Genomic DNA, 26,790 nt, shown 5'->3' on the forward strand with positions numbered 1-26,790 from the left:
TGCCTGTCCCATCAGCTGCTCCCCTCAGGTGCTTGGCTCCTGTCTGGCCTGCACACACTGGTGTCCCTCTGCCAGGACCCCTGGGACAAGGCAAAGGAACAGACCCAGGTCTCATCCTGAGCTGGGATCAGAGGGCAGCTGGGCTGTGTGGGCCTGGGGGCTAAAATGTCCTCACAGGTGGCAGAGTTTAAATGTAGCCACAGGGCACATAAGGAAGAGTCTAGAAAGTTGCAGAGCCAAACTGGTTCAGTACAGGTCCTTCTGGGTTTTAGGAAGTGTTAATAATGGTCTCTCAGTTCCCAAGGTAATCTGTTGGAGCACTGGGAGTGTTCAAGCTTTGGCAATAATGTTTGAATTAACAAATTGTTTTCAAGACCACAGGCATTACTCATACAGGCTTTTCTGTAACTTACGGTTTTGTTTGTGTAAAAGCTTGTAGGAGAGTGAAGGCTTACTAAATTAGCAGATCTGTTTGAAAAAGGCATGTGTTAAGGCACGGAAATCCTTTTCCAGGTCCACGGAATGGCCGCAATAATGCTATTATCTTGGCATATTGCTGTTTCTTTTGTGAACCAGAAGATGTAACAGTACCCTTTTGTGTCAGGCCTGGATGCCTGTGCCTCCCTCTATGTATGTAGCAATCCAGGTAGAAAGATGGTAAATGAGTAAGGGTGTGAGTACGCTGTTGGTGTGACACAGATGTGGGAGACGGTTCAGGTACCGGTGGCAGCCCATCTGAAGGAACAGAGAGTTCAATGGTTGAACACCCCCCTCCAGAAACCAGGCTGCTTCCTGAGTCTTCTCTGGTTTGGTGCCGCAGGGAGCGTACTTGGGAATGGACCTACTCTGGCTGCAAGGTCTGACTGACTGACCTGGCTCCAGGGGCAGGAGCACCTTCCTACCATGCTATTTTTTTTCTCCTAGGATTGCACGCTTCTTGGGACATGGAATAAAGCCGACTTCTGTTGTTTCACAGGTCAATGTGATGAAACGCAATGGGCTGGCTTAACAGATTGCTACGGACTGAGCCAGCAGGTAAGTCTAATCCTGGGAATATGCTGCTGGCTTCTCTTCTCCCTTTAAACAGTAAGAAAAAGCAATTTTTTGGTCTTGCAATTTCCTTTTGCCTAGAGGGGAGAGGCAAACTGTGTGAGGCTAGAGCAATCAAGAAGTGCAATGAAGTTTCCCCGGTAAGCTGCGGCTAGACAGCAGAGCAGTGATACCCAAAGGCCTGCAGCGCTTCCGTTCTTTTGCATTCCTCAAAATACAAGTAGCAGTCTTCTGAGCTTAGTGGAAATTATTTGCTATGTTTTTCACAGTAGTAGTCAGAAGCAACAGAAGCATCAGCATGCGTTTGCCATGCCCTCTATAGAAGTCAAAATAACTTGATAGTATACAGATTAGAATGTTTTATCGTACTAGCTTGAAGTCTGAATACATCCTTTGTTTGCAGACTTAGGCTGGGAAAACAGAGCAGGAAAGGACTTTAAGACACCATGGTAGTCTTTCTCTCTACCCTAAGGAAGGATCAAGTACACTCAAACCATTCATGTATTCAAAATAGTCTTACAAGAAACCCAACAATGAAGATTTTATTGCCTCCGCAGATGACCCCTCCCACTTTTTTTTGAACCTTAGTAATGGAAAGCTTGTCCTTCTGTTTAACCTTTATTTCCTTTGCCATAATGAGAGTGTGTTCCCTTAGCTGGGGCTTCTGCTCAAATCTGTGTTTGCCAGGTGATGCCTATGTGCCTAATGGAACCAAGCTGAACAGTATTTTATTTATGACGGGTAAAATAAAGAAGCAGTTGCATTTCCTACTGACAGGAAAGCTGCTCATTGACAAGTGATGCCTTTTCAATTTTTTTCTTTTTGGGTAATACAGTATAGAACTAGTCATGTAATCTCTCCCTGAGCCTGTACCTCTTTTTTTTTTTTTTTTAATGCATTAGTGTTTGTGGAAATGAACCATATAAAAAAGCTTAAACCTGGTAGTAGACTTAGTTCTCAGTGTGACTCCGAGAAAAGCGGCTTAACTGCTCTGTGTGTGTTTATTTTGTATACAGGAAGACACCTCTAAAGCTTTTTTTCTCTTCATTGAAACCTGAGTTTTCAATTTAACAACCGTGTGATACCACATATATTTCAGAATGTCTGCTTGGAGTTTTGTCTCCTAACTGAGTCCTAAAAAGCTGTGGTATTGTTAGTAGCCACTGCTGAGCTGAGGCAAATCCTCGGGGATGATCAGCCCTGGTTGTGCCTTGCTGCAGTGCGGCAGGAATCAAGTCAGCAGACCTGGAAATGCATGAAAACACATCAAGGGAAAACAAATGCTGAAGAGCCCCCAGTTTTTTATGGCAGACTGTGTTTGAGTTTATTTCCTATCTCTAATTAAATCATATAATTGAGAATTGTTTCCGTTCAGTTACTTAAATTCATGCTTTATTGTTTACTCTGTGCTTATGCTTCTGTCTTGACCCAGGCCCACGCGTGATGGCTCCGCACGCGTTCCTGCCGCGCTTAGCCCTGGCAATGCTGTGCGGCAGAAACCTGCTAGAGCGGCTGCTATTAATATGTTGGTGACCACATGTAAAGCGATTAACGTTGGTGTGTTTTCCCTATACTTAGTGGAATGTTCTAGGTCTAATGTTAATTTAGTAATAAAAGAAGATTAGATTGGAAATATTTTAGGGATGGTCAGTCTTACAGGCAGGTCTGAAAATGGGAAGGGAAGAAATTACATGGCACTGAGACAGCAACGTAGTTTGATGGCAGCTTATCCTAAAAAATACCATGATATTTTGTAATTACCTGCAGACATTCACTGTCTGCATTGCAAGAAGAATTACTCTGATTAATAGGGGATCTCTTAAATAAAATAGTTGCTATCTGTTAGCAAGGGGTTATGTACCTTCTGAACATTTTGCTGCTCACGTCATGCTCTAGAAACGTGCACCATGTTGAAGGAGAGTGTTGTGTTCTCCCACAGAAGAGACAAATCCATCCTACATTATCAGCTACCAGTGTACTAGAGGGGCTGGAAATAAATCCTCTGCAGCTTGACTTACACCTATAGTGCAAGCAGTCTTCTGCATCCATCTTTGCAAGTAGGATGCACCCTTTATCCACCTTGATCCCTAGATATTTTTAAAGCATAACTGATACGGGGAAGTGAGAGAGAAAATCAGGGGTGGGCAGGGGAAGATGAAAAAGCAGGTCTGTGAATGTTAAAAGAGAGAATCTGCTCCTTTCTGCCTCCCCCATCCCCAAACTGTTTGTAAGACAGATTGACATAAAGGTCTCGCTTTAGGACTACGCCATTGCTCAAGCGCATGTGCGCATCGTACGAAAAATGTTACCTAATCTTTTGTAAAATAGCTTTAAGATGTGAGAATTTGTGCATGTTCTCATGCTCTGTAACCTCTGCCTTCCTTGCAGACTCTCCTGTAGGCTTTGCAAGGTTTAGATGAGTTTGCCACCAAGCAGAAATCTTTCCTCCAGAGCTTTTATCTTTAAAATGACCTACTGAAAAATTCACCCTTTGCCTGTGCACAACTGATTTTTACGAAGTCCTTTCAAATCTCCTAATCCTGTTTTGGTCTTTTGGTACAATTTATTTTTATCCCAAAACCCAGCTCTCCAGATTTGCCAAAGAAAACACTGGGCACTATAGAAAAGGTATTTTAAATGAAACTGTTTAGAGGAGCCTGTTAGGAAAGTAAAAGTAAAAGAAAAAAAAAGAAAAGACAAAAGAAAATGTGTTTTTCATATCTTATTTATATGTAAAAAAAAATAATCTTTCTTTTATGGTGTGATTAGAGACTAAGTAGACCCTTGAAACCACAATCTCTTTCCTTACTGAAATTTTATATCTCTCGGTTAATAAGGGGCTATGAAAGTGCTGGAATTTTTATTTAAAGACCAATGCAAATGTTGTAAGTAGATATTTTTGGGCATAGCTAAGAAATGCTTCTAAATTAGACTTTCCAAGCTGATATGAGAAAAAGAAGGTAGTATTTTGGTCTTGGGCACCTGCAGTTATCCATTCCCATAGTACGTGAGCTCTCCACAGTCATTAACCCTCTGCAGTGCTTTGAGACAGGCTTGCTGAGTCACTGCAAGATGGGTCTTGATTTCTGTAGAAGCATTTAGGTGGCAAGCTCCCTTTGAGTATTTGGGCACAAATTATTTGTGTAAAAGCCCACAAGGAGACAGAAACCTGCAGCTTGACCTAACATGCCTGAGTTCTTACCTAGTGTCCTTAACCCAAACCAGTTCGTTCCCCCTAGTTCAGTAGCTGTAGCTTCCCTGTAACAGTTCAGTGATGCTCTATATGAGCTTCATTTAGGCACACTGGGAGGATGGGGAAATAGGGATTATGGCCTGACCCAGGAGCCATTAGTTTGAGTACCTGTACAAGGTTGGCCGTGCACTGTAGCTCTAGTGCTGTGGCTTTGGGTAAGGGAGAGGACGCAATTATGCTTCCTCTGGATTAGCGCAGATTTCAGTTACAGTTTTGCTCTTGGAAAGGATGATGTAGAGCATTGGATATATGTGCTCTTTCAATGGATTCAATTTGCCAAATGATTGTGATGTCTCTGTAGGGTTTCTTTGCCCTTCTCAGCGGTTTGTCAGTTTTGGGGTTTTGTCTTTTTCATGTTACTAGCTGTGACTTAACAATTTTTACAAACTTTTGATGAAGAGAGAGTGCCTACCATGTCATGCCTGTACTACTGTCCGAGGTTCCTGGCTGACATTTGGCTTCTGAGCAATGTCAGTTTAATGTATGGGCCTTATGGGTACCATGTAGTGTGGGCTTTTTCTTCAGACTATCTGATCGTGACGTGTCAAAGCTGAAAAACTGCATCATTTTCCTCACCACTTACTTTGTGTTTGTCCCAGAGAAGGAAAGCAGATGTTCCTGATACTCATTTCCAATAAATGGTGTTAAAAATGTTTAATTTTGCCAGCTATTTTATCTTTTGGCCAATCTTGTTTAAAGACTTATGATCTTGACTCATGGGGCCATTTGTCACTCACTTGACCCATTTTGTGCAGTTACGTGCAACTCTGGAAGTTATAAGAGCCTTTAGCAATCTTTCAGTCACTGGTGTAGTTATGCTTTCTGGTTCATGCCTCCTCACAGCATAGTGAATAAAGAATGAAAGCATATTTTAAAATGGCATACTGTATCATCTTTCTGCTGCATTGTCTGGGATTAATGTCTGTATAGCTCTGTATCTTCCTACTTGCCTTTTTGCACACTGATACAGGACCGTAACTTCTCTACTTTGTGCAATTTTGGTGGAACTTGGTATTTACTAGACATAGCTATCAAATGACAAGATGTCATCTCAGCTAACTCCTGGAGGGTTCTTGGGTGCTGCTTAAATGGGGGATTCCTGGATGTTACCTAAATCTCGCTAATACAGCTTAAAAATCTAGGTACTAACAGCTGTTTATTCTCAGTAGGAATTTCATAATGTTCTCCCTGGTTATTAGTGGATGGGGAACTCTTTCACAGGGAGGAGGAAAAAGGAGAGGTCACATCAAATAAAAGGAAGTAAGTGACTGGCCAGTGATTGTATTTTACCCCTTCGTAGCCCCAGAAGGACTGGGGAGCTCGGGCTCACTGGTAGCAGGTCAGTGCAGCTGCTGTGGGAGGCGCGGACAACACTTGGCTTCTCTCATGCGTTTATCCTGACTCTCATGCTGGTCATACTCATTCCAAAAATGTTTTTGATTTAAATGTTGAAGTTGAATATTGCATCCTAGGTAGCAACAAGTGTTTTGAACTCGTGGGAGTCCTACATTCACCTGAATACTGTGTCAGCCTTGCTGACCACTCTCACAGGCAGTCCTTATCTGAAATCTTGCTTTTTTCTCGTGCAGTAACACAGAAGCTTGCAAAGAGATTTCCCTTTCAGATCAAAGGCAAAATCTCTCAGCAAAGCTCCCTGACATTCTGCAAATGTAGCTATTTGTGCCTTAAAGATGGAGAAATTGAACCCCTGTGTGCATGGTGGCTTCAGGCTTAAGCTGGTACGTTTTTGTTGATTTTAGTAAGCATGTTAAAACCCACAGGTTTGGTTAAACTGGTTTAAGCTGGCCGTGTAGAGAAGGCCAGAGATGGAGCACACAGAATGACTGCCTTAAGACTGGGCAGAAATGATGACTTTATCCTGTAGTGGCTGAATGGCTCCAGCTGGCTTTTGTTGTATCGTACAAAAAACCTCTGTCCGAGGCAGTGTCAGGATTAACAGCCTGGCTGGTTTGTTCCCTCTCTCGGTACACTACTCCGTCTGACTTCCTGGATACTCTGAAAATTACTGTGAAATCATAGGTGAGAAAGGAACTTCCACAAAGGATAACTCACCACAATAGGCAGATCTTTGCAAAGCAAGGAAATTCTTTGTCAAAACAGTTATTAATCACAAAGTAAACAAAGGGAGATGAAGAAATGCAGCAATTGTTTTTGGACCAAGTGCTTTTCGAGGTCTCTTCCATAAGATGGCAGCAGCTTATTTTGTGAACTGGACTGGGAGATGCAAGTGAAAGGCTATCTGCTTGAAGCCCTACAAAACAGGCATTCAGTCTTCGCAGGCTTTATGTCTATTTGCTTGGTACACATCCCTTGTAACTGTCCCAATGTAGATCACTTGGGAACCTTACTCTATGTGCTGAACCGTTTTCTGTTGTTTGATACAGTGGTGATTTTCTTTTATTTTTTCTAAATACAGGCAAGAAACTGAGGCAAACTCCACAGGAGAGGTTTTAGTGTCAAATGACACTTTCGATTCACAGGGTTGAGTGTGCAGGATGTGGGGAGAGTGACAGTTGTTTGGCCTATTTTGGATTTTTTAAAGTGTTTCACTTTGTGCAGTTACTTTGTTAGTATCTGCCCAAAGCAACTTAAGTTCTGTGAGCAGAAGATGTAGGAAAACAGCTGGGATTTCCTCTCCTCAAAAACAGTGATCTGTTTCATGACACTGAACTGTTTTGGTGGAATCAAACACTCATTTTCTTTTGAAGAGGGAGATTGTGGAGAGAGGGAAATTATTTTTTTTTTACATAACAGAAGGCAGTGTGGAAGGAAAAACATTTGAGAGTAACTATTTTCTGAAGTCTTATGACAGAAGGGATTTTATATTACAGCTATTTTCACTTGCCCTTCTAAATGTTTTCCATATTTTCAGCAACACCCACAGTGGCATGTGCAATACACTTATGGAGTTTGACTGTCTGCTATTCTTTGATGCGTTTTTCTCTGCAGATGAGTGTCAGATGCTTATCCCATTAGTACCAAATATTTAATAGTCATAAGCTACTGTGATACCCTCTAATAGAAGATTCTATTTAAGTGCAAATTATGAATAATTTTCTCAGTGTTTGTGCTTATTCTGAGTAGCTGGATAACATGGATGAGCTAAAAGCAGCCTATTTTGGGCTTTCCCTGGTGCTTCCACTTACTGGCTAATGTTAGTCATCTGTTTTTGTTTCCTGTGGCCCATTAGTATCCAATCTATCAAGTGCACAGGAGTCACAGTAACAAAGCTGTAAACTTGAGCGGAAGGAGTAAGGCTCTGTTTGCTTTCCATTTGTTTTTAAATTAAGCTGTTCAGCTTGGTGACTCCAATTTCTGTGTGTTGATGGACCGTTGCAGTACAACCCAAATGGGATCTGTCACGAGCCAGTTCTGACATTGCCCCTCTGTCCTCTAGTTCAGACTCTGGCCTGGTGAGGACCCCAGGTCTGGATCCCTGGCCAAACACAGAGAGATGTTTCCACAGGCATGCTGGGAAAGAGATGCACCCAAATTACTGATGACAGGAGTCCGATAGTTTTAATCCCAGAGGAGAACTTGGGGGTTTAGAGACTGAGAGCATCTTTTGTAACTGTTGGAGCTGCTTTTCTACTGAAAACATCAGCTGAGGTGGGTTGCTTTAGCCTCTTCTCCTTTCTCTGAATCATGCCCCAACTTGAACTAAGAAAAGAAGGACTTTCAGCTCTCAAATTTTGGCCAATGGTGAAGTTTAAACTCTTCGAAGAAGTTATGCTTGGCAAGAAATGCAGTATTTCAAGGGGTCATTTCATTGTTATTGGTGTGCAGTGTGTGTGCTGCCTGATATATACCAAGGAGACTCCTGGAATGTTTGTCCTGGTGACTTCTTTCTTTGTAATTAACTTTAAAGAAATAAAGAGAGACAAAAGCAAGTTATTTGAATAACATTTACTTATTCTAGAAAGGTTTACATTCTTTCCAAGGGTCCACTTTCTTTCACTTTCAGAATGGAGCCTTTTTTACCTCAAATTATTTGTATTGTGATAGCATCCAGAGACTCTGGTCAGGACGGCTCCAGTGGGCTTGGGGAAACAAACAGGGTAAAATGAAAAGGGAAAAGTAAATGAAAGTAGTTCAGAGCATATGGGGAGCACTGGGGGTGCAAAGTTGCCTTGTGGCACTGAGCACAGAAACAAATCAACGCAGAGTTGAAGCCTAGGTGGGGAGGATCAACTTCAAATTAAAGTACCTGGTTTATTCAGTTTAGATGGAGTGGAGGAGGCTGAGAGGGGTGACCCAACGTCTATCTGAGTGTTAGCCTAAGGATGGGGCTTTCCATGGCCACATAAAGTGCTTTTGTTTGTCTTTTGTGCAAAGTTTTGTTACAGAACAAGTTAATGGCAGTCATTTTGGTTAGTAACTAATTCCTTGGAGCAAATCGCTTTAAGTCAATTGTGTCTCAGATGTTGCCACATATTACTTTGTTTTAGTGTTTAGCCACAAACAACTCCTGACAATATTTTAGTATTATAATACACCATAATTTACTTCTAGCAAGCATGTAATTCCTAAGAGACAGAGTGGCATTCAGCCTATACGTTCTTTGGTCCACTCTATATTGAATCCAACACAATGGGTGCAGCTGAATGATTTAATGTCATCCTGAAAGAATTCACACTGGCTGCTGAAAAAGAAAACAGGCCATGGAAATAAATTGTAACTAAATGCGTTCTTAAATATAGGGCTACAATGCACACAGAGATTGTATAATGCTGTCCCCCGCTGAACTTTTTCAACAGACTTGGAGACTTACCCTCCTGTGGGATAAGGGAAAAAAAAAAAAAGGCATCCTGTAGGGTAGATTCCACTAAACAGTAAATTCTGTGAAATGCTCCTTTCATGTCGGACAGGTGGAAGTTCAGGATTCCAGGACAGTTCAGGAGAAATATGAAATTCATACTAAGCATGAAGGTATTCTGTTTATTGACACACTGGTTTAAGCAAGAGTGAGAAATCCAGGAAACCTGCTAAAAATCTCCCTAGGTAAATTGGGGAGTTTTCAAGTCTGCTGTGTATCAAAACAAGCAGTTTGCTAGTTCACTGGGTGTTCACAGGCTGGGGGGGGTGGGCATGGGAAAAGTCACAGAGCTGAACAGTAGTTTTTAATAGGTTGGACTGCAGTGGCATATGGCAGAGCTGGCACTTGGTACAAATATAACTGTCCTTGTGGCAAGATCCTGAGATGACACTAGCCCTAGATGCTGGCTTGTGTTACAGCCAAATCAATAGAAATTCTGTGTTGTGCTTGATAAGCCCAATTATCTGCTGGATACATAAAGGGCTGGTGCTTGTTTCATTAGGGTAGAGAAATAGCTTACACAGTCACTTCTGGCTTGCACCACTTTTAGCAAACTGACTTTGTTTTGGTTTTGGAGAGGTGTGTTTTAAAATTGTCAATTTTCAACTGAGAGGCTATTTACCTTCTATTTGCTGGAGAAACCATGTGATTCCTTGCATTAGGAGGTTCATTACTTCTGCTCTGTTTTAAGTATGTCAGAAATCTACTAAAAAGGGTTCAAAAAATTTCCATGCCAGATATTTCTGTGCACTTTAGATGATTTATTTTATTCTACATCTAGCTTATTTTATTTAAACTTATTCTTGAATGCTTTCCTGAATGTTGGCCTAAATAAATCATTTTTATTTCAAATACAATGGAAGTAATTTCAGCCAATACTCAGAAGGATGTCGCTGAGCAAGTGTAATACTTGCTATACGGCTTTGTATGCTCCTCTTGAAAAAGTATTTATAGCTACTCTAAATCAGATGTTCTTGGTACAATTGTCCCCACTGCTGTAATAGGAACTGCCAGTTAGGAAGCTTACAGCCCCTGAATCCCACTGAACTCTGGGGGGCTTTGTGTGAGCTTGAGGATCTGCTCTGGGGTGACGTCTGCTGCAAAGTAGAGGCTGTGGTGTTGAAAATGCAGTTGATAACATAGTAGAATTCAGAAAATACAAGTCCTCTTGCAGTATCTCCTGCCCAGGGGAAAGACATCTTTGTGACTGCAAGGGTTTAAGCAGCTTGCTCTTTGCTAGTCTTCCAGTATTTAGTTAAAAGTGGACTGAAGAGGCAAAACACAAATAATTCCATGATTCTGTGAAGTTTTCCTTACCCTGGTGCACTGGTCGGGGCTGTTGCCATTTACCTTAAAGTGCCTGTTCTTGGAGAAACCGGTACCAATAAAATACGTACCGGTAAGAAGCCAATTTATGTACCAGAAATGACTACATGTGTTACATAATTAGAATACCTGCACCAACTCCTGAAACCTATCGCTGCTGGGCCTGCTTTTAATCTAGCATCATCTCTTCAGCTTACGAGATGAAATGTAGCTGGGGCGCGTTATGAGAACCAGATGGAGAACCTGGCTGGAGGGCTGGCAGGGACGGAGACTACCTTGGCCTGCTCCAAGCCGAGCGTACTATGTACCTTCGAATGATACCTTAATCCATGATAAAGGCAGACAGCTCACTTTTCCAAAATCAAAAACATATTCATCAATGGCAGCCCCTTTCCAACATGGCACAGGCTACTGCTCAAAGAGATGCCGTCTGGAACAGCTTGATACAGGCAGAACTAGATGAATACGCATGGATAAGATAAAATCATTCAGCTACCTAATAAATAAATTTGAAAGATGTTCTAAAATGATACAAATTCAAGTACTAACTTGATTTATTATCCCAGAGGGATGTTTGCTCCACTTTTCAGTCACTGAATCCTGATTTATGGTACGCGTTTTTAGCTAGATTTTTTTTTTTTTTTTAAGAAAGAAAACCTTTAAAATATAGCTGGTTGACTTAGCTTGCTCTGCCCAGCTAGCTTCATGCTGCTTAAATTAATACAACTTGTTCAAAAATGTAGTTGAATGGATGGGTTTTTAAGTCAGCAAGGATTCAGTTTTGGTAACTAAATGTTATTTCTACATGGTAAAATACCAGTAGAAGTAAAGTCAATAAACTCTAAAGGCAAATATATTAAAGAATTCTTATGCATCATGATTTTCCTCTTGCCATTGAGGGAAAAGATTGTATTTTATACAGGAACTGAGATGTTTCCCTTTCTGTAGTCCTGTGTGGATTTAACTAAAGCAGCAACTAAGGGAAACAAGAGTTTCATAAAGAAAGCCTTGTTGATAATTATAGAGTGGTTGTAAGCATATGTTCATAGCCTTTATTTTTCTTTTTCAGAACTTTATTATGGATCTTTAAGTTTCAAATGACTCTTGATACTTTGCATGTGTGAGATAGATTTTAGGTAAACAAACATAACTTATTATTTTGGGACAATACTTCAAATATATATTTTAAAGGGTGTGTTCTTCGTGTGACCACATATGACGCTTGTAAATCTATAAGGTAACTATTCTAAACCAGATTATCAGATTGTAAATAGGATAGGATGGAGCTAGAGGGAGAACTAAATACTGTTTCTAGTTAACAGTTCTAGTTCTAGCAAATTGCAGGTATAAATTATGTATTTGTTGTTCAAAGTTTTCATCATGGTCAGGATTAGAAAAATTAACCATAAACCCGTAAAAACATTATGTTCATTTGCCAAATCACAGGCTATGTTTATGTTTGCAGAAAAGTAAGAATCTTTGACAGCCGTCTTTTGAACACTCTGTCGTGTTTTTTATCATCTGCGTATTCCATCAGGAGTAGAAAATCTTTGAGGAAAATGTGAAACTTAGTTTACCAAGTTCTGTCTACAAAGATAAAATATCTTTTTGGCTAGGATTTTGCCTGTTGCTTTTTTAATACTTCTTGAACTCCAGTGGTATCATTTTTATAACATAGCCCTGCACATGTGAACAATTTGGTGGTAGCAGTAACTTTCAAACATAAGGCATTCATTGATCTGGAAGAAAAACTTTAATCTATGCAACCTCTTTTCTTTCCAGGTAATGTTCTCCTTGGTAAACAGTTTATAATAAACCCACAGTGTCCTCAACACCAAAAGTGTGACTGATGCCAGCCCATACTCTGTATTATATACCACAGTGTTTGAACTATTGTGTGGGTTGGTGAACTGTTTTCACAAACTATTCAAAAGGCTGTGGAATTCAGAACAGCAAGTTTTGAAACTTTGAAGGTTTAACAAAAGACCCTTAATCCACCAGAAAAGTGTGATCTTATGTGCACAGCTGGCAGTGCTGCTGCTTACACCATTTGATGGGTATTAGGTATAAGCTCCATAGATTTCTCTTTTCTGTAATTTATTATGTCCATTTTTTTTCTGGAACTGGTAGAAAAAGTAATCATACCAGTCCTTTCCCCGCCCCCTCCCCCCCCCCCCCCCCATATTTGAAAGTTTAAGATCTCAAAGAGCCAGGCCTTAAGCTGTATTCCCTCCGTTTTGAACTGGTAGTATCTCCATTTGCATAACACCATGAATTTCTCGGATGTATTCTTTTAGTTAAGGAAGGATAAAAATATTCAAGGCCTGTTGTAAGTTATGACAAATAAAATTACAGATTTCTTACATACTGAAAAGCTGAGAACCCATAATTTGGCTGGTTCAGATTCGCCCTCTTCAAAGGTGTTACGCTGCTCCTTATTCATGCTTCATTTGAGATTCCAGCCATTTAAAGAATGTTATCCTTCTAGTATATACAATGCATTTATTTTATTGCACATACTTACTTTGTTATTTAATGCCACCCAGTGTTTTCAAGGTGATTTAGAGTATAAGTAACAGGGCAGTGTCAACTATTAATATCTACAACTTAAACCAGACCTGATACAGTAAAGGGAAAAAACACTAATCACAAGACGCTTGAGTGCCGGCAGTGGAACTTGCCCTTGCATGGTAAAACAAATCATATGGGCTGGTACAGCTTTGTTTTGGTGTGACTCATAGGTATGTTTTGAGCAGCAGGTGGCCTGAGAATGCTACACAGAGGAGCACAGCAGTGGCAGAGCATCTCTGCAACGGTGGCTCAGACCTAAACCAGGTGATGGACAGGAGGAAGGGAGGGATGGTGCCCTGTGACAGAAGATCTACCAACAGGGAGAGGCACAGTCTTGGGTGTAAGTTACACTTAAACCTGAGGCAGTGGAGAAAGGGAGCTGTGAATGGCATTGGATGTGGAGACTCACAGGCCTAGAGCTAAAACCGGTCTATTTTTTCATTTGTAGCTGCAGTGCCTGTGCCTCAAAGGGATGTTTACATGGCCTAAGGCAGTGCTGCAAGTGGGAGACAGTGAGGGTGTGGGTGAGTTGACAGTCTTCTCTGAGTCTGAGTTTTCTGCCTGTCATTTGCTTCATATATAATATATTTCAGTGTGAAGAGCCCAGCTAGAGTGAATTGTTCCACAAAGGAGCAAGCTATGCTTTTCACCATCTAATCAATATTTCCTGAAGAAGTGCCAATGTCTACTGAGCAGAATTATGATATTTCTGCCATAAATCATGTCATTTCTGACCCTAAACCTTCCCTGCCCAAATGTCCTCTCTTCTGACAAGTGGTATTTAGAATAGGAGTATTAGCATTTAGGACAAGGACAGTGTGTGCTACAAAGCACATACTTGGGTGCTCTGCAGATAATAATCTCCAAGTTACTCATGATGATAATTTTGGGGAAATTCAGAATGCCTCAGTACATGTGCCAGGTTCCTGGATTTTGACCAAGAGGGTATTATAAATAATAAACATCAGTATTGTTGGCATCCGCTACAGCTAACTACCGTCTTGGACGCTGATTAGTTTGTGCACTTGTATTGCACACAGACATATACAAAGTCTAGATTTCTCTTGAAAACACTCGGTGTTTTGGTAACTAACAAAATGAATAAACATATAATCTTTCAGGAGCTGGCAGAACAGCATCTAGTTCTTGTTACCCTCTTTGTTTCTCTCCACCCTTTGGCTCTCACCATAATTGAAGACAACTGCTCTGGCCACTCAGCTCAGCATCTGCAAGATGAAGTTATACATCTTCCAGACGTGGCACCCAGTTGCCAGCACATTTCTTACCCTCTGGTATGCTTTGGGCCTCTGCTTTGGCCTCAGAGCTGTCTACCTGTCTTTGAGACTGCTGCTGATGCTCTTTTAGCCATCCATGGTGCATGATGAGTTCCTGTGTTGCTTTCTGTAACGCTATGCAAAGGGAAAAGAATTGGGAATGCTGTGAGACATAATTACATGGAGCTAATAGTAAACTCATTTTACTTGCAAACATATCCAGAGCAATCTGGTTATTTTGGAGCTTATGCCCAGCATTTTGCTGTGACATAGATGTGAGCTGAAGAGCACTCTCTGCCATCATGCTGTGGTTCAGAGTACCTGTGTATTTCTGCAACAGCACCAGTTGGTTTTCTATTTTATTTTAAGTGGAATGGTTTTACCAGAAAATTGTTAACATTTGCATAAAGAAGGTTAACTCTTTTAAGTGGCTTCATGCCATTAAATAGGAATGTAACCACTTCAGTACAGCAGTTTGTCCACGGAGAGGAAAAATAACCCTTCAAAACCCTGGCACCAGTTCCGCGTTAGAGCTAAATTACTGTAGCAGATTGAAATGACAAGACTCACATTTTTAAATGAGCATGTAAACGAGACATGTGCCCAGAATGACATGGGACAGGAATCCTAATTTGCACATATGCCTTGGGATTTGTGCATACACACAAAAAATAAAATATTAAAAAATAATCTGGCGAAGAATACATAATACAAGACTGAAAGGATGAGTTTAATATTCTTACACCAGTGGTGTGTGAGAAGACTTAAGCAGATTTTAAATATTCAGTGTTCTCTTTAATAGGCAGTACTGGGACAGCTGAGGATGGTTCATCACAAATGACCAAGGAAACCTGTTATGGCACATATGTATAGAGTATATAAAGTGTAGAGCATTTATATATAAATATATTCTGGAGTAGAAGCCTCTTAGCTGTCTTTTATAGCTTTCTAGATGCACTGCAAGTGATTGGACAGCCTGCATTTATTGGGCAGGTCTCTCCTGTCTCAGCAGGCAAAACACGGGATGTTATTTTGTCCCAGAGTGCAGCAGTGCATCACATAATTTGAAACATTTCCTGTTGTTTTCCATTTCAGGTGATGTGTCCAGTAGTGTTGCTTTATGAACAGCTCTTTAGGGGCCCGTTAGGTTCAGCCAGCTCTGTTTGTGCTTTCCTGCACGCTCAATGAGAGAAGCTGGGCAGCCTCAGCAAGGCTGAGGACAGCTGGGCTGTGGCAGACTGTGCCTGGCTGAGGATATAGTATCCTACTACACACCAAGGAGTTTTCTTTGTGACAAATTCAGGCACTGTAATTTTTTTTTTTTTTTTTTTTTTTTTGCCAGGCATGAAAAAACACCTGTTTGAATTATGGCGATCTGGTTGTTCTGGAGCACTGGGTATGCGGGGGGGCACAGTGACAGCTGAGGCTGTATGGTTCAAGGGAGGGGTTGAGCCTGGTGCTGGTGCCATGCGGAAGCCCCACTTCTGCCACCACAGCCAGCCTCAGCCATGATGAGGGTGGCAGCTATTTGGCTGCCAAGTCAGAAGCGAGACTGGCTGTACTGCAGCTCAAGCACTAATTAGTGTCTTACAGCTTGTTTCAGAACTTCAATGTCATGTTTCCACTGTGGTTTTATTTAATTGCTTTATATATATGTGAAACACTGATAATTGGATGAGTTGAAAACTTTCTTTAACATGAAATCCATATATTTCTCAGTGAAAAAGTTGTGGCTTAATAGTTTACTAACATGAGGCTGCCTGACAGCATTATGCTTTATTGTTTATAGTAGCTGACTTTCAAATATGATGGCACTGTGAAATAATTGTATGTGTGATTTAGTAGGAAACTATGAACAGAGGAATGGAGCTCCATCAATCTATGTATAATCACAGATGAAGTGACTGACAGATCCAGAGACCTTTCAGTTGAGCAAACTCAAGAGCTGTACTCTGCTGCTCAAACCTAGCTTACATCTCATACTTTTTTTTCTCCCCTTCTATTTTGCGGGAAGGCTGCACAGAAAGTCTTTGCTGTTGGTTATGTGCGTATGCGTATACTCACTTCCAGCCCAATAGCTGGCAGTATTAAAATGCACCAAATAATCGCTTTTTTAAAAGTTGGTTTTAAAGATCACATTTAAAGAAAAAAACCACACCAAAAAAACAACATAAAAATGTCATGGGGTGGCTTTTCCAATAACATCTTGAACTTGTAATTCTGCAGTGCTGTCTCTGAGCCATTAATGAAATCCATATTGCAGGGATGGCCTTGAAGTATTGGAGGAAGGAAAAAGCAGCTGCATTTGCTATCCTATAGCTCTGTTTTTCATTATGTTCTCTCTTATTTTTGTTTTGGGGTATATTTTCTGGAGCAAACAAGCTCCCTGGGGCTGGTCTGCAGTTGAGAGCAGGTTGAGTGGCTGGTGCTGGCTCTCTGAGGGGTGTCAGTTGTGACACTGCGACCTGTTCAGCAAAGTACCAAGGTGCTTAGAAGGGAGGAGCAGCATTTTCTGTGGATGAAAGTTCTGGCACAGGTATTTAACTGAATAACTGTGAGTATATTACCAAAAAACCAACCCAACCAGCAAAATACTGCCAGAATTAGCCTAATGATCCAAGCATTTTACATAGCTAATGACCAGGGCAGGTTTATTTTCTCTCAAAATGACACATTGGAATAAGATTAGCTAACCGTCTGCAGCCTGGTTGGGGTGTCTCCTTCCAGACACATAATTGTTACTGTCACCTCTTGTGCTGTATGCAAGACTGATGCCTATGATTTTTGCCTTTATGCTTTTTAAGAGCACTGGAGGCAGTCAGCCTTAAATTCTGAACAAATAGTGATGGCTTAATTAATAACGGACTGAAAAACCACAAAATTAAAGTATGTGTTAGAGTGCATGCATTAACTAGATGTTTTTTCCACAAGCTGTCAGTATATTTAAGACAAGTTAAGATACTATGGTAGAGACAGAGAGATTCCACTTAGATAACTAAAGCTCGGCTCGTCTTTGATCAGGTTTGCAAAACTGGATTCACTATGCTTTTTCCTTACTTCATGCAACCAGTGACTGTTTATAGTCATCGTGGTGGAGCAGAAGGTTGAAGCTCATGTGGATGAAGAGAGCACCAGAGAAGGGTTTAATCCCATTCAGCTCTCTATAGTGTGCAAAGAAATCTTCCTCCTAATGAAAGACTACAAAACTGAAACAAAATTACTAGACACTGTCTACATTTTAAAAGGATCAAAATAATAAAGGCACATTGCTGCTTGATTTTTGGCTCTCTAGTAACTAATTTATCCCACCTGAATCTGCACGTTTGTAATGCAAAATGTTTTACTTCACATGAAATTAAGAGTGTTTATTTATGCAGTTTCATTTCCAATAAAAGCTATGCTTTACAGTGCATTATACAGAATGACAGCAGTGCACTGAATTGCAAGGTCACGCTATAGATCATACTTGCTTTGCCAAACACCCAGCAAGGAATTTTGAAGTAAGCTGTAGTAAGGAGCTGAGCAGTGAGCAGAGCCAGAAACAATACAGGTTAGAAAAATGTTTGTTTTATTTAGTGAAAGAAGAAAGAGTTTGACTTATTAGGGAGGCTTTTCCTACCGTATTCATACCGGGTCCAGGTCCTGGAAAGAACATTTGGGATGGAACTTCCTGTAGTTGACCCTAATCTGTCCTCAGAGCCTCATGTGTCTTCATCTAAACCGAAGAATATTGGGTGTGTTTGAAGATCTAACTAGCAGTTTATGCTCTGCACTATTACCAGGCTGTTGCCTTTTTCCATAACATATGTGAGGCTACATGTCTGGTGAAAGGTGCGGAAGTGTCATCCTCCACACGTAGATCAGATGTGTGCTACTGTGCAGCTGAAGCAGTGGGTCTAAGTAGGAAGATTGCCTTATTCCAGATGTTTGCAAGGGTGATTTTTCCTCCAGAAGGAGAATACCCTAGAACAGGGAGGGAGAGAGGTAACACTGCGTGATGCAACCGCTGTATGGGTTTGTGCATTTTCTGTGTATGGAAAACAATTTGAATATAACTTACCAGATGTCTAGAAGGCCAAGAAGTGCCAAAGCCAGCATGGCAGATAACTTCTGTTTAGGAGGAGTATAGTTTGCAGGCCCCACTTCAGATGTGGGACAAGAGAAGCAGCACTAATGGTGAAAGCAGAGAGCCACAAGTGGAGTTATTGTCGCAGCCATACAAAACATGAGATCAGACTAGAATTTCAGTATTGAATAGGCTCTTCTCCAGACGTGGTTGGTGATCTACACCCAAAGCTCTGAGGTGCCTACAGTAAACTGGCCTCCCAACAGAACCCAAGGTGAGCAACAGCACTTGAGGTATTTCTCAACAGGCACAGCTGGATATTATTTTTTGATTATAACTTATTGGTGGGGTTGTACTGCCTGAGCGGCGGGAGTGGAGGTGGGGGTGGGGCACACTTTGGACAGCACAGAGATGGTGGTGCCATTTAGAAATCTCCGTTTTGGCTTTGGCTCTACCAGGTTATTCCCTGCAGAAGAAATTAGTGATGGAATGAGGAGCATCCTGGGTGCAGTCTGATTTATTTATTTAAACACAGAGAAAGCCCAGGAAACTCTTTCAGGAATTGGCAGCAGAAGATATCTCCAAGCCTTTCTCACTCACTGACTTTGGCAGAACTGCCTGCTCCCTCAGACCTACTTTTTAGGACTCTTGTAGTAGTGATTCTTTGACACGAGGTTTGGTTTGCTATTGCCTCTTTGTCAGGCAATCGCATCCTTCTGGGTGATGTTTGTTGTCAGATGTCATTGCAACATGGCACTGATGGTCCTGGGGCCCTTGCCTCACCGTTCTCAGCGTAGATCACTGCTCTGAATTCTGTTGGTGGCCTCATTCATGGGACTGAGTACCTGCACGTAATGCAAGTGTTCCTCATGTGTTTTCCTGAATATTGTCATCATTTTCAAATGGGTCAATGTCAATCAAGAGTGAAAGATGGAAAACTGGGATAGGAAAAACCAGAACAGGGTTTTAAAGGGTTGGTGATGGAAGTCAAAAACAATAGAGAAGTGATGGGGTGGGTTTCTCTACATGGATCCATAAAGGAGCTAAGTGGCTTTTGTAACTGACCCAGAGGAGGGCTGGCTCTTCCACCCCAGACTTCAGCAAACCCAAGCAATAGTGATATCAGTGGCCCAAGCTGAGGAGCTTTCATAAAAATATGTTCTCCCTCACCCTTTCTTATTGTTGTAATTCTTCGCACAGGCTGCACATTATGTCTATATGCTTCTGAATGAAGCAGGGTTTTCAGGGTGTTGCACCAGGTCAGTCCCTCACTCTCACTAGCCAATGCGTATCTCCACTTCTCTTGCAGCTGCAGTGGTTGTCTTCTGTCCAAAGTCCTTCAGTCTCATCATGCAGAAGGGTACTCTTTTTCACCCAGATTAAGGGAACTTTGCAGTGCCATGGCTTTGGGGGTGAGCACTGCTGTCAACAGTCCGGTTGTTTGCCTTGTTCCAGCCTGCAAGATGACCGAGGGCCACAGTATCAGGTCAGACGAGTCACAATTTTGCTGTTTCAGCCCTGTTGTGCTTAACTGAAATAGCTTAACACACTGAAAACGTAACCTGTGCTGTCCGACGATACAAGAAGCTATCAAGAAAGGGCAACCATTGTGCAGAGCTGGAGTCTCAGATCCATGCTGCAAAAACAGCCGCATTTCTCTGCTGGGCCGGATAAGCAGGCTGTGACATTGCTTGTGGGCAGCGCCCAGCTACACTGAGCATCCCAGTGCTGAGCTCTCTGTTAATGTGTGATCTATCCGGATTAAGGCTGATGTCTGGAGAAACTGGATTCTAGTCTGATTTCAAAAGCAGTTGAAAAGTTATTGTTGATGGGCTTGTTGGCACATACAAGGCAATGGCTGGCCTACCTTACTGCTTCACTGGGAGCTGTGGTCTTGCACAATACATAAAGCAAAAGCAGTAAATATTGCTGCCTCGGGGGACACCAGTATGTTTACTGGTTAGGGGTGGGTGGCTCTGGCTACTAGAAGCTTCCTTTTGAGAAAGACTTTCTCTGGACAGATTCACATTTTTGTCAGTGGTTACTGCTGGAATTTCATTAACTTGTCAGTAAGTGAAGAAAAAGTGGATCTGACTGAAACAGAATAGATTGCTTTTATTGAATTCTTCTTTAATTAAAGCTCTTACTGGTTTCATGCTGTTTTGATGTCATAGTTTAGATTTTTACATTGAATGACAGGAGAAGGGAGAAAAAAGAGGAAATGTTTATTTAATTCATGCTATAGAATGTAATGACAAGAGATTGTTTCCATACGTACTGTTTTTGTTGACCTTTTAACATTTGGAAATGTCAGGAAATACCATTACTGTAGGTCTATCCAGCTTTAATGCTACAATAACTTTATAGCTATTCACAAGGGAAATTATACGTTGCCTGAAACAGTGGAGGTGTATGCGAGCATACACACAGATCTCTTTTTCTCCCTCCCTGCCAAATAGATCTCTGTGGCTGCATGCAGTCTCTGTTAAAAATGCAACTTCTGTGTCCCTGTAATTTTGACTTTGCTTTCAAAGCTGCCAGGTTTACTGAGGCAGCAGAGAGATATGTTTCTGGGAAGTTTAAAGAAACTTAAAATAGTGCCGAATGCATTTTAACCTACTGTGATTAGACAACGGCCAAAATGATGTAAGTTTTTCCAAACACAGATGTTTACCTTTGTTTGTTTGGGGTTGTTTTGAGGGGGCCTGTTAAGATTCAGAAGGCAGCACTTTGATCTGTACGTGTCATCTCGCCTTTAGAACTGAGGAGCAGGTTGCAGTCGTGACTTTGATACTGCAGTCCCCCGAACCCCGGAGGGTTTTGCCGGTGCGGTGCCCTGGGACAGCCCCGGGGGCAGCCGGCGGTGTCACCTTGGACAGCACCGGGAGAGCGCGGATTGATGGCGGTCCCGGTCCCCTCGCCCGCAGCCGGCGTCAAAGCAACACGGAGACCCAAGAGAAGGTGGTTAACAGCAAACACACCGCTTGCAGGGTTCTGGCCTTGAAGTCAAGCCTTCGGCGCTTTGGGAGGGGCAGGCATTTTGTCCTTTGGTCAGAAAGAAAGAACTCAATAGGGGATGGAGTGAACCTCTCGCCTCAAAATCTCAGCTGAGGGCTTCACATACAGAACAGGGAAACTGAAACCAGCAGACACACATCTATGTATTTAAAAAATATTCTAAAGGATTAAAATTCATATTGAGAATGGGTGTAATTATTGCATGTTTTACAGAGCCCAACCACTTAAATGTTAGGGTATTACCTCTAACGTTATAATTAACTTTACAGTCTGCCCAGAAATATCCTGGACCTTCTACTGGCCAGTGGAGGAACGTCTTCTGTCTTCAGGACGATCCCAGTCGATTGTGGATTTGGTCGATTTTACTTATCATGCATACAATTAAAAGCAGTGATCCTCTAAAGCACCCAAACAGAAACGCTCTCCACCAAAATTGTAATCTAAACTAATGACAAGCTACCGTTGTTATCACTTCACAAGGATTTTTGAACCAAGTAATTTTGAAATACAGCAAATAAGTAGAAATTGCAGGTGTGATTTATCACTTTGCAGAAGTTTGAAAATGAGAACTGTGAAAACTGGCTACCCTAGAGTATCAACAAATCTCTTCTGTTGGCTGAGATCAAGCTCACAGCTGAAGTTTGTATGGTTGTTCCAAAGAATACATGAAAAAGATTTAGTTTTGGACACAATTTATTGAGATTTCTTTGTATATAGTCTTTTAACTATATATATTATATGAATGTGTTTTTATAAATGTGATCTCATTCACACAGACTAATCTGACTATGTTATATTTTCCTTTGTAATTCATTTGCATGATATTGGTATTACTAAATGTTAGCTTCTAGGTGTACTGAACAACAGGCTAAATTTAAGTGTTTCACTCATAATTTGCTAAATGTTTTTTAAAACTATGGATAGTTTCAAAACGTTGAAGGGTAATGGATTATCCTGATAATGATGTAAACTGCTTTGTTTCTTATGCATTGCATCAGTTAGAGAAAAATCTGAATTAGCTTTAAAAAGTGTCAAAATTAAAAAAAATACCTTTCTTGGTCTTAGGAACTTATATGTATGTTCACATGCATGTATATCTGTATAAATGTTTGTATGTGGGGATACACACACAAATGCACATATGGGATCCAGCTCTATGACTGATCTCATCCGATAGAAGAAATTTCTTCTACTTGTGGAAATCCAGTTTTCACAGTCTGTTTTCCCCAAATTTTGCAAAGATGTAAACTATACCTGACAATTAGGACTGGCATAGTCATGCTGTCTCTAGGTTAGTAGCTTGCATGTACTTTATTACTTTGGCTACATAATGATTTATGATCTCTAATTAAAAACTCAGGCACTGTTATGTGTGTGAATAGTAATAGACATGCTTGATTTAGAGGTGTAATGTGCTTCCAAATTCTTACATGTAATTGCTGGCAGTATCTATTGTCTTTCTGACACCTTTCCCATCTACATATTAAAAAGAACTTTCCATTTTTTTTTAATCTGGTAGATTTCTGATGAGTACAATTGAGCATAAAAATGGTCTTTAATACATCTGATTATCAACCTAGTGATGACCTACTCTGAGATAAGATTTTGTACAGGTTTTTCTGGATTGTTTTGCATCTGTAAAGGACAGAAGATTTATTGGCCCAGGTTGTTGCTGCTAGGGCCTAAGGCAGAAACACTACTTCAATGTGTTGGCCTGTTGAGAATCCCTATGTGCTAGGACTGGAGTGATTCCCAGGCTGGGCCACAGACAGGAGAAATTGCCTGCTGCAAGATGACCTAAAGGGAAAGTATATAAAATAATTGCTTGGTATAGATGTCTGGTATTACTTGTGAGAGAAGCTAAAAGTTGGGGTAACCCTCTGGAGCCCTCCAAATTAGACAGGCAAGATTTGCAGTTGTGTCTTTTATAACACAAGCCAGCTGAGATGACTGCTGGGCTACAGACGGGAAGGGAGAAAAAGATGACAGCCCTACCTTCTCCTGCCTTCTGGGAGCCAGCTGATGAACCTTCCCTTCCACACGTGCTTGTGCTACCATGGAAATTGCCAGGAGTTGCACTAGATGTTTAATTACAAATTGGACACTGTTTCACTTGATCCAAATCAAAGGGCTCATTTTCCCTTTGCAATCAGCCAAATTGAGCACCTGCTTAGCCAAAAGTGTGTTTGGCATTGCCAGCCATTTGTACAGCCTTGTTACTCAATTTCTGTGTAACTATGCCCAATTAAGAGCTTTATAGTTGCATTGCTTAAATTGCATAGAAAAAATGTGTCTCAAACAGTAGATATATGGATGAAGTTATCTAAATAAGGTAGCAGTAGCCGTCAAAGGGTCACAAAAGCTAATACCTTTGAGGTACTGAGGACTTGGTTTTGCAAAAATGTCCTCCAGCTGGCGGTGGTGGCAGGTACTAGAAGTCCATAATCCAGTATGAGATATCAGTCATTAAACATGAGGATTGCTGTCTCCTCTCCTGCACGCCTTTGGCTAGTGGAAAAGATAAATACCAACTTTTCGGCAGGAGCTTTTGTCAAGAGCTGAATGGTCTTCAGGCACAAGTGGTAGGTGCTAAAAGGGAAAAATGTGCATGATTTGATGCATATAGATTAGCAATGAGCACAGTGTTGAAAATTCCTGGCCGTGGGTCAGTTTAGCATAACATTTGGACAACATTTCCCTGAACTGAGGTTTCTTAGTCTGGAAATCCAAACTGGTGATAACAATTAGTTGTTCCCTTTGCTTCTGCCCTTAATTAGGAATCTGTATGGAGAGGCAGGGGTGGGGAGTAAATGAAAAACAATCAATCATTTTCAAACCTGTCAGAAGGTGAAGGTCAACTTAAATTTAAGCTGTGGCTTATGTTTGATTTGTATTTGATTTGAGCAACCACACACCCCTCAGACTTTAATACATCCTGGCAATCAGATGTTCCAGGGCTGCATTTTTCCCATTACTTGCCAGACAGCGGCCGGGTGGCTCCCTGCAGAAGGCTGTAAGGAACGGAGGAAGGTGGGAGGTCATCAGTGACCACTAAAGGATCAAAGTGGGGAAGCTGGGTGGTTGCATACAGTCAATCTCCTATGGCAAATGATTTTATATCGCTCAAAGTCCAGCTCTGGTGCAGTCCATTTTTACTGTTTTTCTAAATACCCTGACTTGTTCAGAAATGCAGTAAAAGGCTTTCGTCTCAGCCCATTCAACTTAAAAAATGGAAAACAAAATCCTCTTAATCCCTCCTTGGATCAGCCTGCACAATGAAGTAGCCAAACTGGTAGTCACAGTATTGCTATGGTGCTCAGCCTGCTGCGATTCCTACACCTCATCCCTCTTGGATCACCAGTGGGATCAGTCATTCTCTATTAGCTTGGAAAAGCTCAGAAAATAAGAACAATAAAAATGTTAAACGTGCTGTGGAATTTCATTCCACTTCTATAATGAGCTTAGCAAACCCTAAAGCAGAGAATACGTAATTTTAAACAGATTTTTAAATAACTTTTTTGTCAGGTCTCTTGGAAGAGGAGCAGAGCCGGCTGATGATACTTTTTCAGCAGTAGAAGCAGCAGCTTTTCTGGGCTTGATCCCCACAATGCTGACTGCCCCTGGCTTCTCCTGCTGTCACTTGGAATGGGGTGAGCTGCACCTTGTGGGGCCAGGACCTCTTGAGGGGGTGGTAAGGGAGCTGCTGGGTGCTCCTGCTCTCACCTATAGTGCAATGGTGGCAACGCTAGGACCCCTGGTAACTGGATGTGGAGGCAGCCAGCTGGGCCTTGCAAGGGAACTGGCTCCTTTTTACTGGAGAATGACTGCACAGCAGTAATTATAGATTCAATAATTCCTCCACTATCTTCAGCTTCATTTAATTCCCCCCTTAACAGATGTCTGCTACGGAGGAGAAGAAAAGAGAAGAGCTTTTCTGTTACAGGGATTTTTTGGGCACCTTAAGCAATGGCTATAAAGTAGAGGAGGTGGATTGCAACCCAACACGATCACATCTCTCTCCAGAGTCCTTCTCTTTGTTCTTAATCTCATTTGACTGGTAACTGCTCAACAGCAATCAGAAAAGCATTTGAAACATCCTATCGATCCAGCACAGATTTTTAACACAGGCCAGTCCAATTAGACTGTTATGGGTGGCCAAAATAAGATCCCCATGCTCTTGATAAGTCACATGAATAAAGTACTGGATGGTCATGTTGCAGTGAGCAATTTGAAACTGAGAGCAGGAAAGTTTCTAGCCTCAGTTTCTGTCTAGAAAAGCAGACAGCAGGGAAAGGATCTGCTGCTCTTGATTAAAAAAAAAAATAGAGCTGGAAATGAAACAGATTAAACCATTAGTTTATTTCACTTCTGCTTTGAGGAGAGCTATGCCATACTGCTCTGCACAAGGACACCAGATTAATCACCTTTTCTCTCCTTCACCTTTTATAGTGATGCTGCACAAATGGTATCAAGCTGACGGAGAAAATTATAAATACACTGTGTCTGCAATTTAGCAGCATTAATCACACAAATTTAGTAGTTTTAGATCGTAGTAGGTCATCCATTAGCTGAAAAGTTGACAGTTGTAGCATAGAAGCCCAAGTTCAGGCCTCATCTTCCCCTTTCAGGTCATCTATTTCTTCTCGGTAAAAACATCTGGTCATTTCAAAACTGTAATTTTCATACATTTTAGCTAACAGTGGAATGTTGAAAAGCTGTTCTGAAAAACATAGTTCTTTCCTGTGCCAAACCAGTTGGCCTAGAGTTAGTAAATGTTGTTATAAATCTTTCCTTTGCTTTTTCAACAGCTTTAAAACTACAGAATTAAATGCTTCATAAAGACTAGCCAGTGGACACAGGTTAGTATGCTGAAGAAGTTGAGCACGCAAGACCGCTCGAATGCTGCTCCAGTCACCCCACAGAGCTCTAGTCTGCAGAACTCCCAAGCTGCCTCCCAACCCCAAACCTTAGATGGAGGATCCTTTTGCTTTCTTTCCCTCCTCCCAAGCACAGCTTAATATAAGGCACTGAGTAGGGTCAGAAAGAAGATAAAAACCCCAGAAAGCCTGCCTTCAGTCACATATACGCACATTCTCCATTAATGTGTGTCTGTGGAGATGGTCTTTCTCACTGCTTGTCCTCCAAGTCTATCTTACCCCAGCCTTGTGTGTAGTCATAAATAGTAGGCTGATGGATTCCCCCTACAGTACAGCCCCCATTTATTTGCTAAAAAGAAGGGGGGGAAAAAAAAAAAAAGAGAGAGAGAGAAACAGCAACACAGCAGTTTGCCAGTCCCAAAGAATTAGCAATATGAAGTGAAAATTTTGGAAGTGATGAGATCATTTTTCTACTTTTCCAAGGTAAATTTCATCCAGAGGGAACTGAGGACATTAAA

General features: G+C 41.3%; 1 long non-coding RNA gene across 1 annotated transcript; it reads left to right on the forward strand.

The window, feature by feature from the left end:
• On the forward strand, positions 1–26,790 carry LOC130149078 (uncharacterized). The gene is made up of 4 exons (XR_008821770.1): positions 1–1,035; positions 19,687–19,863; positions 21,137–21,338; positions 24,921–26,790. It is a non-coding gene; the product is annotated as an uncharacterized LOC130149078 (long non-coding RNA).

Source organism: Falco biarmicus, chromosome 4 (genome assembly GCF_023638135.1).
Source record: "Falco biarmicus isolate bFalBia1 chromosome 4, bFalBia1.pri, whole genome shotgun sequence".
Taxonomy (NCBI): Eukaryota; Metazoa; Chordata; class Aves; order Falconiformes; family Falconidae; genus Falco; species Falco biarmicus.